The sequence below is a fragment of the Cebus imitator genome, unplaced genomic scaffold, assembly GCF_001604975.1.
Source record: "Cebus imitator isolate Cc_AM_T3 unplaced genomic scaffold, Cebus_imitator-1.0 Scaffold17, whole genome shotgun sequence".
NCBI classification, from domain to species: domain Eukaryota; kingdom Metazoa; phylum Chordata; class Mammalia; order Primates; family Cebidae; genus Cebus; species Cebus imitator.
The window spans coordinates 9,836,677-9,857,610 of record NW_016107332.1 but is presented as its reverse complement, the minus strand read 5'-3'; positions in this window follow the sequence as shown (position 1 = coordinate 9,857,610).

The window sequence follows — 20,934 nt, the reverse complement described above, 5'->3', positions numbered from 1 at the left end:
CACAGATAGCATTCAGGGTGGGATATTGCAATAAATGGTCCAGGCCTGGAAAAGCCCCGGGGAAGGGCAGTTCCTGGGCACTCCTGGGTGTCATCAACAGCCTCACCAATTCCATCACCCAGGTCAGACAGCACCCCACTACTTCCCAGCCTGGGTACCCAGGAAGCTTGAAGAAGTTGTTAATCAAGAACTTCTGAAACAAAACTAAACTGCCTCGTAACTACATCCAGGACAAGAGACACAAGTTTTGTGATGCAGTGAAATACACATAGAGTATACCTCAATGAGATACAACCTGGAAGATCTCCACTAAACTAGTGAAAATCTTTTTTCTCACAAAGACTACCCAAAACTCTACCAGCAGCTGCACCAAGCTTGTGAAGATCATAAAGAGACACAAATCCTTACATCTGGAGAAGACTTAATAGATAGTGTTTTATTGTTAAAGAAGGTTAATACATGTTGGCAAGATCAATGCAGACAAATGATCATGATTACAAGCATTTTCGTGGATCACACTTTTGTATATAAGAACTCCAGCCTTCCTTCTGTCTGGGATATGGGATGAAAATATTTAGAAACTATATTATTAGTGATGAAATGGATTGAAGTAAAATCACTGATGTCATTCTTCTATTAATTTAATGAAAGATGATGAAGCTGTAGACAGAAGCTTATTGTGAATTTACTGATATACTATCTGATTTTCAGTTATATAAAGATTCATTTAAAATGAAATGTTTGCAGGAGACTCATTGTTTATATGCTACAGAAAGCCAAAGGTTAATTCAAGAAAGAGATGGTCCAGAATATCTTAACCACATAAGCAGAACTTTGGAAGAATAATGAGATTCAGTAATTACAGATTTGTAACACAAAACACAGAAATCACTGATTGCTTTTGTAGAGAAATAGCTATTAGGAGAATATTTTACAGCAATTTTTGCAGAAAAGGCCTGACTACTTACTTGATGAGAACAAAGTGCTCAGTCTCACACAGATAAATCAACTGTTCAGCTGGGTGAAAGGCAGGCAGCAGTTGCTGCTGTAGCATCAGAGTGAATACATCAAGTATTTGGGGACAACATTTGCCATAAATCCTGAGAAAGACAAAGACGTGGTACAAGACCTGCTAACCTGCTGGACTTCAAAGACAAAGGGAACCACATGATAAAGGTTTGCCTTTTCAACCTGATGGGATATTTCCAGATGTTCAACAACAAGAGACCAACAAGAGACCAAATAAGCCTGCAGACCTCAACACAAAGTATGTTGATTCAAAGTTAGAAGTGAATTAAAAAGAAACAGTGAAAAAGAGATAGAAAGGATCCTGGATGAGATTATGATAATATTAGGTTCCATCACAATAAATATGTATGTGTTAGTGTGTTATTGCATTGCTATAAAGTACTAATAGTTTTAAATACACTAATTTATTTTTTAAAATTATTTTATTTACTCACGGTTCCACAAGTTGTATAGGTGGCATGGCTGGGGAGGCCTCAAGAAACTTTCAATCATGGCAGAAGGCAAAGGGAAAGTAAGCATATCTTGTGTGGCCAGAGCAGGAGGAAGAGAGCAAAGAAAGAGGTGCTACACTCTTTTAAACAACAGGATCTGGCGAGGCTCTGTCACAAGACAGCACTAGAGGGATGGTGCTAAAGCCTTAAAAAACACCCCCATCATCCAATCACCTTCTACCAGGCCCCTCCTCCAACATTGGGGATTATAATCCAACATTGAGTGGGGACATAGAGCAAACTATGTTATCCCTCTCCAAATGTTTCTCTCACATTTTAAAACAGCAGTATGCCTTCCCAACAGTCTCCCAAAGTCTTAACTCATTTCAGCATGAATTCAAAAGTCTAAGCCCAAAGTTTCAACTGAGACCAGGCAAGTCCATTTCATCTATGAGCCTGTAAAATCAAAAACAAGTTGTGAGTGCTTCCAAAATACAATAGGGGTACAGGTATTGGGTAAACACTCCGAATCCAAAATGGAGCAATTGGTCAAAAGAATGTTACCAGTAGGATATTTTATCTTGGAAAGCACGGTGGTCAAAAATGTGAATGACAACCTACTGTGAGGCATGCTGTTTTGAAAGCAGAGTTCCAGGAAAGGAAGAAGGTGTTACAAGTGTTTCACTTCAAGATGTTGGTGTGTCTCATGTTCAATGGGGGAGACAGATTTAGCTTTGAGGATATAACTATGGCCACTGGGAGTGAAAAATAGTGAATTCCAGAGAACGTAATAGTCCCTTTCTTAGGACAAAGTACATGTTTTAATTAAAAGCACTAAAGAAAAGGAGATAAAAGTTGGAGAGAAATTCTTCTTTAACAGACAATATATGTACAAGTTGTTTGGAATAAAGATCCATCAAATTTATATTAAGGAAATCTTTGGGGACCATGTTATCATCACAGGGAGAGTGTTTCAGGATAGACAATATCAGATTGATGTTGCAATAGTCAAAATAATAAAGATGAGAAATATTATTGGTCAGCATTCTCTAGTTTCTAAATTGTGTAATCAGCTTAAATTGCCAGTAAAGCCTGGAGATGTGAAAAATAATATTGGTTTTCTTCTAGACAAAGACTATATGGGAGAGACAAAGATAATGAGTCAGTACCACATAGTGTTACAATACATCAGCACACTGTTTTATTTCATTAAAAAAGTAAAATGGGCCGGGCACGGTGGCTCACATCTGTAATCCCGGCACTTTGGGAGGCCAAGGCAGGTGGATCACGAGGTCAGGATATCAAGACCATCCTGACCAACATGGTGAAACCCTGTCTCTACTAAAAATACAAAAATTAGTTGGGCGTAGTGGCATGCACCTGTGGTCCCAGCTACTTGGGAGGCTGAGATGGAAGAAACGCCTGAACCCAGGAGGGGGAGGTTGCAGTGAGCCTAGATTGTGTCACTGCACTCTAGCCTGGCGACAGAGCAAGACTCCCTCTCAAAAAAAAAAAAAAAAGAAAAGAAAGAGTAAAATGTATTTTCAGAACAATGAAGCACACTTGTGCCTCTTCTAGGATTCCTTATAATTGAACTATCTGTGAACACTTTGGGATTATAAGGAAAGGAGATGAGTATTGGATCATTTTTTACAAGACTCAAAGATTGCTGAAAGCATATATATTTCCTCCATCCAGTTCTTTCTTGATTTCTGTTAAGTGTTTAAAATGACTTCTATTGTTCTATGCAAAATAAGTTTGAGATTGGACAAGAAGATATTGGTTACAAGAAGTTCCTTTGTAAGATCTTGTTCTTGTAATGAGAAGCGAAAAGGTTTGTTTGTCCCTGTGTGTGTAGGATCACGAATGTACAATAATAGAGATCCTAAGTGCTGCATTCTTTAGATATAATGATTACTTGGATAATTCTGACAACTGTCCATCAACTTAGAGATGGACAGTTAGAGCGAAAACAATGATTCTTAACTGGTGAACATTAGAAAGATACAGACAGCTAGTGTTCAAAACTGATTAATTGATTATGCAAATTCAACACTGGCATCTATGTGTTTCAAATACTTTCAAAGTTTTAAACTTTGATTACTGATTTTTTTTTTTTTTTTTGTAAATCAGGTTTCTAAGTGAGATCCCTGATGTGCCAAGAGAACATTATGTCTGCTGTGCTTTATACCGTGAACTGCTGTGTGTTTATTTTATTTCAGCTGAGTTACTTGTGAATTTTCTTTTTAAGGGTTTGGAAAGCTAACATGTATATTTCCATTATAAGTTGAATCAGGCAGTCTTTGTTTTTTGCATTAAAGTAACTGTTCTTTCAATTTTTTAAATTACAGTGTGCAGGGTCCTTGCTCTCTGCTGTATATCTGTAAAAAGTTTTATATGAGACTTAAAACCTTGATATTGCAAAGCAGAAGTTATTTTTGGAGAGTATTAGGAGGATTTTGATAGTACCTGGTTTTATGTTATACACACACACATAAATATACGTATGTGTATATGTGTATATATATATATATATATATATATATATAGAGAGAGAGAGAGAGAGAGAGAGAGAGAGAGAAAGAGAGGTTGAGTTACAAAATGAAAGTTCACTTGTGATGTTAGTATGGCAACTATGACAAAGAGACATTTGTATCTGAAAACATTTTTAGAAAATATTTTCTGAAAACATTTAAAGCACTTTATGTTTTCATAATAGCATGTTTTGTTTTGATTAATAACTACCAAAAAAAACTTCAGTTGTGGTGTAAGTGTTGATCAAAGAAAAACTTTAAACAAGTTAACTTCAACAGAATTTAATCCGTGAAGAAAAGGGAATAACTGATGTTCCATATATTTACCCCTCCTCTTCCCATTATTTGCCCTACTGTCCAGAAGTCCAAAATCACTTTTCTTCTGTTTAACTTAACATATATATTAGCCTCAGTCATGGCCACCTACTTGAGTTTCATTACTTTGTAAAACTCCTATGCATAATTAAAATTTTTATGTTAATATGTGTGTAGTCAGTTTAATTTCCAGGGCTAAAGCCAATGAACCAAACGTAGGTAAAGAAAAAAGATATTTTCCTTCCCTACAATGCAGTTGACAGATTTCTCTAATTCTTTCATTGGTTTCATTGTAAGCATAGTTACTCTGCTGTCTAGTTTAAAGTCATTAACTATTACTGTTTTACATGTATATTATCTCTTTATTGTAGTGGAATTTGTGTGAACTATCTTTTTCTAACTTAGCAAAATAGCAATTGATATTCTGCAAATTAATGGATTCAATATTAAAGTCAAAATAAGATTAACTTCACACTGTGCTTTCCTTTTTGGTAACTATTTATGAAATCCTTTTATTCCTACTACATACAATTGCAAACTAGATTTGTTGATAGGAGGTTTCAGATTTTTTAAACAAGAACACATGGACACAGGGAGGGGAGCACTATGCACTGGGGTCAGTTGGGGGGAAATAGGGGAGGGACGGTGGGGGGTGGGGAGTAGGGAAGAGATAGCAAGGGGAGAGATGCCAGATGTAGGTGATGGGGAGGAAGGCAGCAAATCACACTGCCACGTGTGTACCTATGCAACAATCTTGCATGTTCTTCACATGTACCCTGAAACCTAAAATGCAATAAAATAAATAAATGGGGGAAAAAAAAACATCAAATCCTACAGGATGGAAATTAGAGCAGCATTTATTAATAATAACATTAAAAATGGACCTTAAATACTGTGATGTAATTTAGAAAACATAATTAAAATATTGTTTTAAATAAGTACTTAACAGTGGAAATGTAATTGTCAACCAAAATGATTGATGAAGACTTAAGTATCAAATCGAAGTTTATTGAGCCATCTTGTGGGTGCAGAATCTGTGGCTGTTTTTTCCCAGAAAGTTTCTCACAAGATCTAACATTTATACATTTTTTAAAAAATTTAAAAAAGAGAGAGAAGAAAGCTGCAGTGGGACAAATGATTACATACTTGTGAGAAGTTAGTGCCCACTGTATCTACATTTTACATAAGATAAGACCTGCATTTGGGAATTTCAAAGAAATTATCAATCTCATCTTGTCTTTGTTCCACACCTCGGAGATAAGCTAGTAGGCCTTTGAAAAAGCAGGTTTCTGTTTAGCCCTTAAAGAAGAAGAAGAAGAAAAAGATATAATTATGCATAGGAGTTTTACAAAGTAATGAAACTCAAGTAGGTGGCCCTGACTGAGACTAATATATATGTTAGACTAAACAGAAGAAAAGTGATTTTGGACTTCTGGACAGAAGGGGAAGTAATTGGAAGAGTAGGAGCAAACATATGGTAAATAAGTCATTCCCTATTCTTCACTTATTAAATTCTGTTGATGTTAAATTGTTTAATGTTTTTCTTTGATCAACACTTATACCACAACTTTCAGGATTTCTCTGGGGTTCCCTTGGCCAAGAGGGGGTCCACTCAGTCAATTGGGGGTTAGAATTTTACTTTTATTTCTCATAAAAAATATGTTCTACTTTCTTATAGATGGTAAGATAATATATCTTATCTTTCTATGTGTCCAAATGGAAAACATTCAAGCAAATAGCTTTTTCTATCAATTATAGTTACATCTAAGTAATATAATATTAAAATGAATACATAGACATAATTATCAAGTAAAAGTTAAAGTGGAGAATTTTTAATTATACTACTGAATTCCTAAATCTACTATTTAAAAATTATTGTTTGAATTAATTACCATAAAGTTTTTCTTTATTTCAGTCTTTTCATTTCATTCATTCGAAAACATGTTTATGTGTGTTTCTCTATGTTGCCCCAAACCACAAAATTTTCACTGTAGAGTTCATAGCTTTTAAATGCAAAAAGTCTATGATCATGACAGGATTTCGATAAACATCTGGTGACATGAACATTGTTATAGTTTAGCAAAATGTAAATACATGTCAATAATCAAGGTACCAGTTGTTACCTAAGTTAAAATTATTAAGCTATATATTTAAAAGCCATTTGGAGAGTGTGACTATGAGTCTAACGTGATTGCCATCAAATTAAGAAAACATTAGAAAAAATATAACTACTCATTTTAGACTTTAAGCTCAGTTTGGAAACCACTGAATATATTCTTTAGTGCCAAAAGGGTCTACTTATCTAAATAATCTATACCACTGGAAGTAATATAAGAATTTGATATCCTAAAGCACACATATTTACCAGGCATGAGTACCAGATTTAGGAATTGTTAAAATGGAAGAATAAAGAAGAACAGTTCAAATAGTAGTGGGAATTAGATCAAACCAATGGAAGGCATTATTAACTATCATCAAATGTAACTTTCAAGTGTCCTGTTAATTAAGATCACTTTTTTGAAAAATATGGTGTTTTTTCTTATATCTTTTTCAAGTACGATACTTCCAATTTTGAATAACTTCCATATGTGTCAATGAGTTTGTACATATTTAAGTAAAATTATATTAATAAACAAAATGATGTAAAAAAGAGTATTTTTGTATCTACTTAATTGAAATAAAATTATCAATGCCTTTTATTTATATTTAACCTTATATGTGGAGAACAACAGGAAATATAAATGACAATAGAATCTCATTATATAAAATGTATATGAATTTTTGTATTGACAGTTATGTACATAAAATAAGCAATATTAACATTCATATACTATTAATATCATTAATATACTATATTAATAGTCATTTTATTCAAGCAATTCTATGCTATTTTTAAGGGTGTAGAGAGTTGAAAATAAATTATAGTAGTTATGTTAGACTAATAAAATGTTAACTGTAAATAATATTTTAAACCATATCAAGAAACTTAAAATTTGTGATATAGGAAATTTACAGAGAAAGCAGGCATACTTAAAGACTTAATGACTTAAAACAATATAAAATTCAGTGGATTCTGTCTCCTTTAAATACAGTTTGCTAAATTTGCCACATACTAAATGGCAATTTTTTAGCAATGAATATCTAGTATAATTTGTCTATGTGGTTTTCCCAATATATCAACATTAGCATTCATTAAGTCCAATCAGAGTTCTTAAAAATATAGCAGTTTATCTGTAGACTTAGAGAAATAATTTTGTTTAACATGACAATAATACTAACAGTAATCACAACAGAACCAATTATGATAATAATGACAGAAATGATATTTGAAATCACAACATAGATTGATCTACCAAAATGATAAAATTTTGGAATATCTTGTAAATTATTTATACCTTTCTTATTAAGATAGGATTTTTTTTTTCTTCTAGATATGATAGCATCCTATAGGCATGTATTCTGTTTAGGAAAATATTTTAGATTTCTATTGCCTCTAATTAAACAGAACTGGATAAATAGTTAAGTAAAACTATAAAGAAACAATATCATTAATCACCTAATTTAGTTCATCAAATTTATGTACATATTTATTCTACATGGAATCACTAAAGCTTATTAATATAAAATGTTTACTTCATTTTTAGCACCATTCCTATACTAAAAGTTGTACAATTTGTATAAAGCTCCTGGCTAATAAAGTATTGTTACAGAGTAGCATACACAGCTCCTATTTTGCATAATTAAATTGTAAATGACAACCACATGAGCCTCCATATGTTCTATCAGTTTCTTTACTTTTTTATACTCCCCTATGTGTCAAATGACCATGTTAATGACCATTACCGCAGATTCCCATTAACAAAAACAAATGTACACATATTGAGAAGGTAATCTTCAGTGATTCACAAGTTTCGAACCAAAACACAAGTGTTGGAAATAGGTTTAATACTTTACCATCTTGAATTACTCTGTAATATTGTTTGAATATGTTGCCTAAATTTCATGCATTAAAACCTGAATTTTCAAATTCATATGTTGACTAAAAGTAGGGATTTTGGAAGGTAATTAAGATTAGATAAGGACACCAGGTGGGACCCCCATTATGAGAATGATGACTTTATGAAAAGAGAAAGGGAGACCAAAGGTTCACACATGCTCTTGCCCTCTCCTCATGTGATGCCCTGTGCCATGTTATGATGCAGTAAAAAGGCCCTCACCAGATGCAGCCCCTCAAACATGGACTTCCCAGTACCCAGAACCACAAGAAATAAATGTCTTTTCTGTCTGAATTACCCAGTTTATTATATTGAGCAATAGAAACAAATAATGAATTAAGACACCATGTTGATTCAGGGAATTTTACAATAACTTTGGAAAAGCTGCCACCTACAGGGTTCTCTCTTGTCTAGAATCTCAAAGACAGACATAGTTTATTCAAGCCATATATATTTATTTTTTTCACGCAAGCCATATACATTTTAAAGTCAATTTTCCAATCTTTGAAAAAGGCGAATTTTTTCCTGACTGAGCACTTGCCAGGAGAGACAGAGAGGGAGAGAGAGAGAGAGAGAGAGAGACAAAGGGCAGAGAGAGATGGACACACACACACACACACACACACACACACACACATTTAAATCCCGGAATCACATTTTTATCACTTTTTTTTTTTTTTTTTGAGACGGAGTTTTGCTCTTGTTACCCAGGCTGGAGTGCAATGGCGCGATCTCGGCTCACCGCAACCTCCGCCTCCCGGGTTCAGGCAATTCTCCTGCCCCAGCCTCCTGAGTCGCTGGGATTACAGGCACGCGCCACCATGCCCAGCTAATTTTTCGTATTTTTAGTAGAGACGGGGTTTCACCATGTTGACCAGGATGGTCTCGATCTCTTGACCTCGTGATCCACCCGCCTTGGCCTCCCAAAGTGCTGGGATTACAGGCTTGAGCCACCGCGCCCGGCCATTTATCACTTTTTTATTATTCTTATTTTACAATGGTGGTACATCTTTTACATTTAATTATGTAAAAGTTATTTTTATTTACATATAGAAAAATGTTGGGGAAAAAACATTTTCAATTTCAAAAAAAAAAAAAAAACTTTACACAAATTAAAGTTAGCAGAGTTTGAACAAGGGACAATTCATGAATCAAGCAGCACTCAGAACCAGAGTGGTTCAGAGACAGCCACCCAATTATATGTGAAGTGAACTTTTATCACCTGGTTGGCTATAGCTAAATGTTTGCCTATTTAGGAATGAAGTAATGAGGCATTTGTCTTATTTGGGTATGGTCTGATTAGTTGGCTGCCTGTGATTGACTGAAGCCCACCTATTTGTGGTTGGCTAAAACTCAGCTATTTCTTAATAAAATACAGACTCCTAAACTAGTTCGCATTTTTTTTTTTTTTTTTTGCATACTGTCAGTTTCCAGTTTGATATGTAGGAACTCAAAATACATAGCTAGTCTCATGTTAATAGCCCCCTGCTTATTTATTTTAACATTTCTAGTAATCAAATGATGAGGAAACAGTGTTTATGCTTTTTACAATTACAAGCAATTTTATGCAAAATTACTGAGTCATTTGTTCTTAAAATGTTTGTAAATATTTAGATACAATTCTTCATGTGAACAAGTATTATTTTGCATAAATGCCATACATTTAGAGTTGAAAAAAATATATCTTATGTCCATTAGGATAAATAGAAATATCAATGTAAAGTTACAATTTCTGCTTTCTAAAACTTAAGAATTCACTTTTTCAAAATTTAGTGTTCCATGTCTGGAAAACATCATACTTGTCTGTTTTCTGTTATATTCAATCAGCAAAATAATTATTTAAAATTTTTATTCATAGAAAATTTTATCTCTGTAACACTTTAATAATTCAAATGTTTTTATAGGGTAGAATTCCCATTTTCTTTCTTTAAAAAATCAGTTTCAGCACTCCAGAATGAACTTGCAGAATTCCAGGGTTCTTAGACAGAACATTCATATTTTAATTTTTGACTTTACACATTGGCATTATATTAAGGCCTTCTTAATTTTATATGTATTTATTTCTTTTCTAAAGATGTAAATCTCAATTTAGAAATTAAGTTTAAAAATGTAATGAAATAAGATGAAATTCTCATTGGAGAACATGACTACCTCACGAGAGACCATTAGTAATTTCATCATATGGTCTACAATAAAACATGCTGTTTAGAAGTGATTGCATTTGAAGTTGTTTGTAAATTTGAATGCAAACTACCCAACCATGAAAAATAAGGCTTCCATTTTCTTTAAAAATAAATTAGGAGGCAATGCTTTGCTGGCAAAGCCATTTGAGCTCCTCAATTCATAACTATTTATGGTAACATAAACAGGTGTCTTTGCTCTCACTGTGAACTGCTTTGCAATATTAATTTAACATTACTTTATATCCTAAAGTGAATTTAGGTGACTTGTTTTAAAATCTAATAAAACCACTCCTGATGTAGAGATCCTGTGGGAAATTATACAATAATGTTACCTCCATAAATAATTTTCTTCTTATGAAATCATAATCTCCATTACAATTTTAGAGCTGTTATTTAATATCACTATTTCCACATTAATATATTAGGGTACAAATGCAATTTTTAAAATAAAAATATATTTTTCAAGAAGACATTCCTTTGGGAAAACACGTTTTCACTTCTAAATTTAAAGTAGCATAAAATAAATATGTCACCTACTGCTTACTGACAGTAAAATTACTTTTTAGCTAACAGAACAATTTTTCACTGAGAAAATATTATGATGCTAGTGCCCAGTACATTTTGACTAAAAGAGCTGGTAATAATAACCCCTCAAATATGAATGACATAAATGCTATCCCTGAAAATTCTGCATTTGTTTTAAATTTCTGAGAAACATTTAAGAATAAAATATTACCTTAAATTTAGTAGTTTGGCCTGCCCAAATGCATTCATCAACATACATAAGTTAATATATTAATATGTCTGTTGGAAGCATTATACAATGGAAGGAGCAAAGATTTGTAGTTTAACAGAAACAGCCATTTCTTATCTGAGTTCCAACAACTGTAAACCTTTTCATTTGCACCTCAACACTTATCTTCTCATCTAGAAAGTGGAAATTAAAATGGCCACTGTCTACTTTTGTAATAAATCACAAAAGATTATATTATATCGTTTTTTTCTTACATTTGCCTCCATGACACATCGAAAGCAGCAGCCAATAACAACTGTTTTATAGTAACTGCTCTTAAGCTTTTTCTTCCTGAAGAAAAGAAAATTAAAGAAAAAAGTAGACCGGGTGCCATGGTGCACACCTATAATCCCCGCACTTTGGGTGGCTGAGGTTGGTGAATCACAAGGTCAAAAGATCGAGACCATTCTGGCCAACACGGTAAAACCTAGCTGGGCATGGAGGTATACAGCTGTAGTCCCAGCTACTCAACAGGTTGAGGCAGAATTGCTTCAATCCAAGAAGTGGAGGGTGCAGTGAGCCGAGAGTGCGCCACTGCACTCCAGCCTGACGACAGAGCAAGACTCCGAAGAAAAGAAAGAAAGAAAGAGAGAGAGAGGAAGGAAGGAAGGAAGGAAGGAAGGAAGGAAGGAAGGAAGGAAGGAGGGAAAAAGCATTAAATAAATTTTAGACATGAAAGAAAAAATGCTTTCTTCTTCCCATCATGTTGTGCAAGATACTAAAGAACATTATTTGAATTCAGTCTACTTGTATTAAATGATGTTAATAATCTAATCACTACTAGTTCTCTAAGTAATCATCTACAGCTCAAGTTTTTGTCTCTTTTAGATGGATGTGGCATTTAATGTTTTTGCTCAGGTTGTGTTTCCTCTGTTGTAGCTCAGAAAGTGATAGTCCAAAGACTGAGGCTTTGATATGCTAAGAGGCTTTAGATGCCGTCTCAGAATCAAGGTCCCTCAAGCTCTGCCTTATTTCCCTCTCCCACCCAAAGTGCAAGGAGAACGAGCTACGGAATTTGCTTATTTGACCAAGAAAGGCTCTTTTCAAAAGAAATACAATTGTTTACAATAACTAGGAAAGATCAACTACCAGAGAACAGAAAAAGACTAGGAGTTGCTCAGTCATTGCTCTGATAGACTTTTCATCTGTTCTTCTGAAGACAGCTCCAAGAGATTACTTGGTGGATTTTTTCTACATAATGCCCCTATACAGCTATGCCCCTCACATTTTCTGTAATATCTGCCTCCTGTCTCCTGTGTTCTTACATCCTTCCCCTATAAAGAAGATTATATAAGTTTCTGCCCTCATTGGGTTATTGGGTAATTATTCTTCAGCAATTTCCCTTGTTATGCACATTTAAATATGTTGTATGCCTTTTCTCTTATTGCATTTTGTCTGTTGATTTTCCAGCCAAACTTCAGAGGGCAAAAAGGGAAATTTGCCCTTTGCCCCTGCACTTGGGCCCCTACACTAAAAGAATTAAGGGACTACATCTATGTATATTTATTTTTTATGTGTCTATCACATTTCTTTCTATGTATGAAACCGCCATTGCGAAATTGTAACTGAGACAGTGAGAGATCTGACCTAACCAATTCCATCCTGCTTTTAATCTCCAAGCTGTCCTTGTTCTTTCCTGGTCATAGGCCAAATTAACTTTAAGAGAAACTTAGTTTATAATTTATAGTTTAAAACAAAGACAATAACAGCTCTTTCTGAAAACAAACCCCATTTTTGCCCAAGGACTAGGCTGCCTTTGTAGGACTAACAAATTAGCTGCAAGATTAGAAATTACGATTTAGGATTTATGTAGCTGGAGGCTACAAGATTTTGACCCTCCCCAAATTGCTTCTGGGGATAACATTGCTATTGTAAAATTTCATATCGGTGCTTGAGATATTTTGCAGACTCTGCACTTGGATCAGCTGGTACTACCCAGATTGATAAGCTGGCTCCTCTGATCTGTGGATCCTACCCAGGAACTGAGTCAGCAAAAGAAGACAGCTCAAGTTCCTGTGATTTCATCCCTGACCTGACCAATCAGCACTCCTGCCCAACTGGCTTTCCCTACCCACCAAGTCGTCCTTTAAAAACCTGATCCCCAAATGCTTGGGGATACTAATTTGAGTAATAATAAAATTCTGGTCTCCTGAACAGCACACAGCTGGCTCTGCCTGAATTATTCTTTATTGCAATTCTCCTGTCTTGATAAATTGGCTCTGTCTAGGCAGCAGGCAAGGTGAACCCATTGGGTGGTTACATGTAACAGCATAGAAAATTGTCAGTATCTTTAAGGATTACATGAACCTGCTATTAACAAGGAATATTCACATAAATACCTAATGATATGAGGATATACTAACTTGGCGATGGTGACATGAATGGTAAAGACATGTATATTGTATATTACATCCTGAAGGAGTAAAAAAAAATTCAAAAAATTATCAGAAAAATAATTTTTAAATGAAATAACTGAATTGAAATACTGCAAAATTGAAGAAAGAAAAACAATATCCCATCACAACAATTTTAGGAGCAAGGGGTAAGTTCTCTTTGGCTCTCTGAAGGTTGGCTAAGAAAATCATTGACAAGATGCAGATTAATAGGATAAACAGCAACAAGTATATTTATAATGTATATACACTAGAAGAAACACAGAGTGATTGCTACCTTCCAACTGGAAGTTCAGAAGCTTATATGCCATTCTGGCAAAACAGGTTAAAGGAAGTGGTAGAAGAGGAATTTTGTTGAGTGTATTATAAAAGAGAATGAATGGATCTGGGAACAAATATTAACTTGTGCATTATATTGTGAAAGGGTCTAAGTCTGGTTACATTCTTGTTCTTACAGGGAGGAACCCTCCATTACAGGAATTGCCCATGTCTTTCTTGGAAAACTCATGAATCATCCACCCCTCATTTAGCATATGATAAAGAAATAATAAAATAGCCAACAAGCAACCCATTCTTTATTCCTTGATTTTCTTAATAAACTGCTTTCACTTTACAGAATTGCCCCATTTGTTCTTGAGTGAGATCCAAGAACCCTCTCATGGGGTCTGGATCTAAATCCCTTTATGGTAACAAAGATTTCTGCCATCTACATTTTGAACAACAAATAAGTATATAAGCAATTTGTTATTTATATATTGTATGACAATAATGCTGAAAAAATAGAATAAAGTAATAATATGTGCCTGTTCATTTATAGAAGAAAAAGACTGTTTCTTATATATTTAAAAAACAGAAAATTTGTAAAATTTGTAGTAAGATTTTACCATTTTACAATATACAATTTAATAACTATTAGGAAATTGACAGTTTTGTGCAAACATCCTAAAAATTGTTTTAGAACTTTTTGATCTTCTTAAAAATGAAACATTTGTATACAATCCCCTACTGCTAAATATGCCTGACTTAAAAAAAAAATTAAACCTTAGTCCCATATCAAGTGATTCCTTGTTCCTGAATGGTATTCTAGGCCAAACTTATTTTATGTCTCTAGAGTTTTTTTTCTCTCTAGATATTTTAAATAAATGGAATTATAAAAATGTCTTTTCATATGACCTTTTTCACTTAGGATAATATTTATTTAAGACATATCAACATTATAGAATGTATAAATACTCCATTCTTTTAAAATACAAAATTGTATTTCATTGTATATGTATACCACATAGTGAATAGATAAAATGTGGTATACACATACAATAAAATACAATTTTGTATTTTAAAATGTTTTGACTATTATGAATAATGTTGCTATAAACTGTAGGTGCCATGGGAAAATTTCCCCTTGCTCCTCTGCGGGTTTGATGAAAATCAACTGACAAAAGGCAGATTAGTAGGGTAAAAGATATATAAAATTTGTTTTAATGAGCAAAAATTGGCATAACCACAGGATGATTACCTTCAAATAACCAATAGTTTACAAAACCTTTTTTTCCTTTCTTTCTTCTTCCTTCCTTCCTTCCTTCCTCCTTTCCTCCCTCCCTCCCTCCCTTTTTCCTTCCTTCCTTCCTTCCTTCTTTCCTTCTTTCCTTCCCTCCTTCCTTTCTTTCTTTTCTTTTGTTCTTTATCTTTTTTCTTTTTCTTTCTTTCTTTCCTTTTTTCATTCTTCTTTTTCTTTCTTTCTTTCTTGTTTGACAGCACCTCACTCTGTTGCCCAGGCCGCAGTGCCACAGTGACTATTTGAAGGAACAATAATTATTCAGTGCAGCCTTGAGCTCCTGGCCTCAAGCTGTCCCACGACTTCACCCTCATGAATAGCTGGGACTACAGTTGGGAGTCATCTGCCTGGTGATTCAGGCCAGGTAATAGACAATTCTTTTGAGAGTCAATAAATAATTATTTAGAGAACAAATAGAAATTAACTTCTAAACAATTCTCTTTGGATGAGACAGAAAGGCAGATGTTTTCTTATGAAAAGTCTGTCCAGGTGTGGTTGCATTCCTGTCTTTTTTTCTGAGATAGCTAATAAGATTTCAGGGCAAAGTGGAAGATAATTGTGCTTCTTTTGAAAAGAAACAAGAGATTAAATACAGTCTCTCCCTGTTCTAGGGATGGAGGAAGGAAGGAACATTACAAAGTTAGAGAGACTGGATTCTGAGGCAGCTTCTACGGGTCTCTTTAGGTCAAAGTACCAGTCTTTGGGATATCACTTTCTGAGTCTCAACAAAACATTTGGTCATAAGTCTTTGTATAGACATATATTTTTACTTCCTCTTCAATAGATATCCAAGAGTGGAGTTGTTATATTAATTTTAATTGTTAATATTAATCAAGTTTGTTCCTCTAGTATGCTAACTTTAGCTTCCACAAAAGGTTTCACAATGACCCAATAAGCAATGAGCAATTCTTGAATTCATGGTTTATTGTAAGAGATTGACACACATAATCAAATAAACATTCACAATACAATTATTAAAAACAGTAATCAGGAGTGAGGAACCACAGTGGAGACCAGCCCCACTGACAGAAAAACTCCAGGGAGTCTGGAAGTCCCTCTTGGGTTGTAATCAGTGGAGGAAAAAGCTGCTCCTCTCTGGCTCTCTGGGATGTCCTTGCAGGCTACTGCTGCCAAATGTGGAAGGAAGCTTTCAGAATGTTCAGAGGTGGAAATTTCAAAAGTGCCTTAGATATTTCTAGTCCCTTATGACTCATGATTCTCTGCAGGCGTGCTCACTGTTGTTATCTCAGTCAAAGTGTTTTGGGTGGCACCAGACCACAGCAGGTGTGATTGTATCCCCTTAGTCTATTATACACTTGCTTATCATTTTGAAGTAAGACAACTTTACTATGCATTCAACACACATGCTTATCAATCCAAAGTAAAGCAATTTTACTATGAACTCAATGCTCATAGATGCTTATCACTTTTAAAAGTCTGGAGGAAGTCTCAGCTCACAACAACAACAAAAAAGAAAAATAAGTTTTTTTCTTTTTCTATAGGCTTGATGCCACCTGATATGAGTGACTCCATTTGCAGGCATTAGTATTACATTTTTATTATATATTGGGAATTGCTTAGCCATAAGGCAAAATTCCGCATTAGTTTTTCAGAAACCACGAAAATGCTTTCCAATGGGGATGTACAATGTTAAATATGTAATTACCCAATGGATTCTTCCTACCTGCTGCACAAATGAAACCAGTTCACTGAGACTGTGGTATTGCAGTAAAGAAAGAGTTTAATTGATGTAAGACCAGCCACAAGGAAAAACTGGAGTTGTCACTCAAATCAGTCTCCCTTCAGGCTTAAAGATTAGGGTTTCTTAAAGATTGTTTGGTGGGCAGGGGACTAGGGAACGAATACTGCTGATTGGTTGGAGATGCAATCATAAGTGTGTGTAAAATAGTCTAAGTTAAATTGGAGACAGTCTGAAAAAATTTCAAAAAACTAATCTTAGATAATATAATAATGCTATTATCTATAGGAGCAACTGAGGAAGTTACTACGTTTGTGGCTTTTGGCCACATGATTTCTGAGCAGTAAGGATTTATAGTAACTATGAATACTAACTATAAACTAAACTATAAACTAAATTCCTCCCAAAGTAAGCTTGGCCTTTTCCCAGGAATGACTAAAGATGCTCGGAGATTAGAAACAAGATGGAGTTAACTATGTCACATTCATCTTACTGTCACAATTTTGCAAATTTTGCCCATCTCTCCAGATTTCAGGGGGATCAATTACCCTGTAAACAAGGCAGTTTAAAATTCACACCACCTAAGAGAGAAGCATGGAAAGTGCTTTCCCTACTGCCCTCCAAGGAAACATGGACCTACTGACACCATAATTTTGGACTTCTAGTCCCCATAACTGTGAAAAACAGTAAACATTTCTGTTAATTAAATAACATTCCTGTTGTTTTAAGTTACTCAGTCTTGTAATTTGTTAAGTTAGTCTTAGGAAGCTAATACAAAATGGGAGAACAAAATGGGTTAGGAGAGTTTCCTTAAATGGTAGCAACAACTGAAATCAAGGCCATTGAAGCAGAAATGACTTGATAAAGGTTCACTGGAAGCCCAATGCGAGGATTGACCTGGGAAGACACAACAATAGAAGGGAGGATATTATGAAGCCTGAAGCCTGTCATATGGTGAAAGATTTTTATAGAAAAGTTTTTAAAAAAGGAGAGGGGCTTCTTCCACTAAAGTTTTCTTTTTTTCATTGAAGAGTACAATACAGAGGTTATAATCATTGGCTATAGATTACATCATACAGGAGAAAAAATTCTATATGTAAGAAAATCAGTAGAAATTGATACTCTCATTAAAATAATTCAGCATCCTATTTAGTGTCTGCATGTTGTACATTGATCACTACTTCATCAATTTGAGGACTGTATAGGATTTTTTTTTACATTAAGACAGAATGCCACAATGGAGTCACAAGCCCTCATACAGGAGGTTGGATTAATTTAAAATTCTGCACATAATCGATGACCTAAAGGTTATCAGTAACATTAGCCATTTGTTGGTAGGCTAATGGCATGACCCAGAAGAAAGTAAAATTTGATTATATACAAAGTAAGAAAGAGACTTCCAATTTAAATTCTGACATGTAAACAGATCTAAGTTCATCACCATTGTCCTGTAAAGAAAATGACTGAACATAATGAATATCAACGTTCCTTGAAACTATCAGAGAAAATTGAAGTCTCAGGGCAATTAACAATCCTGAAATCTGTAGATATGGGCAAATTCAGACATTTGTGGCTGAGATCTGCTTACCGGAAACAGAAGGCACTGAAGTCATAAACTGGAAGGAACACTAAAATCATAATGTTTGTGCATTGGGGGAGTTTGAATATAGACTCACATGTGAGTCAGAAACTGCAGGGTGCCACAAGGCCCCATAATTTCAGGAATTTTACCCCAGGAGTCCTACTGGTTTCCCATAGCGAAGATCCAAAAGACATCCCTTACAGCCTCTAGCATGGGGAAGGGGAACATAATTATTCTAAAATATATTTGTTACATTTTTTTTTTTTTTTAGACAGAGTTTTGCTTTGTTGCCAGGCACCAGGCTGGAGTACTTTGGCATGATCTCGGCTCACTGTAACCTCTACCTTCAGGGTTCAAGAAATTCTCCTGCCTCAGCCTCCCAAGTAGCTGGGACTACAAGTGCAAGCCACTATGTCCAGCTAATTTTTGTATTTTTAGTAGAGACGGGATTTAACCATGTTGGCCAGGATGGTCTCAATCTCCTGATCTTGTGATCCGCCCACCTCTGCCTCCCAAAGTGCTGGAATTACAGGCATGAGCCACTGAGCCTGGCCCATTGCATTTTTTATAAGCAAATCTTTCTCTCTAAAAAGAAAAGTATTTATCAGAATAGTATACTAGGCATTTTCTGGATTCCAGTTCCCCCTAGGCTTCTAGTGTCACATACAGTATGAGGGAATAAGAAGCATTCCTGAAGATTAAGACTGAGGGACACAGGTCCAGTAAATGACTAAGTGTAATCCTAAGATTAGAGAACACTTTCCCTCTCTCATGCCTTATCACAACATCAAGAGGACTCCAGTAAATCAATTGAGCATATACTTTATACTTATTCCTGGTCATAGTGAATAACACTGTTGATATTTTACAATATATTAAAGCTTTGCTACTTTAAAAAGGGAAATTGTTGCAATTAAAATAGTGATTTGTTAACAGTGGGATTCTAGGAACAATTGTAATGTACTAAGAACTTAACTAATAGAAATATTTTAATCATTATTTATAAGAAGCTAAGAATCTATATTTTGTAACTTTAAATGATTTAAATATGATTGATTAATATCTACAAAGAGCCAGCCCAAATCATCTGATAGCTAACTACATTTTCTTTTCTGATGGATGATTTTATACATCTGTTTGAAATGTGTTAATGTAGTATCATAAAATAAAAAGAGAATTTGGTTTTAAGGAAGCATTGCTGCTTAGCTCAAGGTTTTGGTATTAAACCAGGTTTGTTCTGCCCACACACAGCAAGCCAGTCACTGTGAAAATAAGTTTTGCAAAAGACAAAATACTTTATTCACAAGGCTATTGAGAAAGGAAACCAGAGAACGAATTATGGAATAGAAAGCAGGTGGTCTAAAGTGTGAAAACAGGTGATTGTCAGGTAAGAAAAGTTGAGGTAATCAGGGTTTCTGTGCAAGAGACATTGAGCTACATGTCTCTTCATAAGGGATATAGTCCTAAAAAGTCAGGGCGAGTATAATCTGAGGGTGGAGATTTTGGCCTTCTGATGTCACAAAGTCATTCTTTGGGCATTTGTACAGGCCCAGTTCAAAGGTAGGTGGTCACAACTGGCTTGAACTGGACAAGAATTGACACCTCATTCCTGAAAAGCGACTTTAAGCACCTTTTACCATAGTAACCCCCTGTAAGAGATGTTATCCATGAGGAAGCTAATGGGAATTTAGTTATGTATTGTTCGGCTATATGACTTGCTTGCAGGAGTTTTAAGACCAACTAGAAGCTAATGATTAAAAGCAAGCAAGGCATGTTAAGTGTGATGGGTTTAATCAGACTAGCCCTCAGTTTCATTGTCAAAAATATTTGATCTTTTTGTGCATTTTCTGCCAACCACTTGTATTTCATCTATACATCTTCAACACAACCTATACAAAATGTCGTTTTGCCAATTTAATAGCATCAGTTGTACTGTAATGCTTTTTTCTGGGTGCTGTGACTCACACTTGTATTTACATCATTTTGGGAGGCTGAGGTGGGATGATTGCTTGAGCCAAGGAGTTTGAGGCCACACAAGCCACTGCTCAACGAAATAAGAGAGGACACAAACAGATGGAGAAAGATCTCATGTTCATGGTTAGGAAGAATCAATATCATGAAAATGGCCATACTGCCCAAAGTAATTTACAGATTCAACGCTATCCCTATCAAGCTACCAATGGCCTTCTTCACAGAATTGGAAAAAAACTTCATATGGAACCAAAAGAGAGCCTGCATAGCCAAGTCAATTCTAAGTAAAAAGAACAAAGCGGGAGGCATCACACTACCGGACTTCAAACTATACTACAAAGCTACAGTAATCAAAACAGCATGGTACTGGTACCAAAACAGAGATATAGACCAATGGAACAGAACAGAGGTCTCAGAGGCAACACAATGTATCTACAACCATCTGATCTTTGAC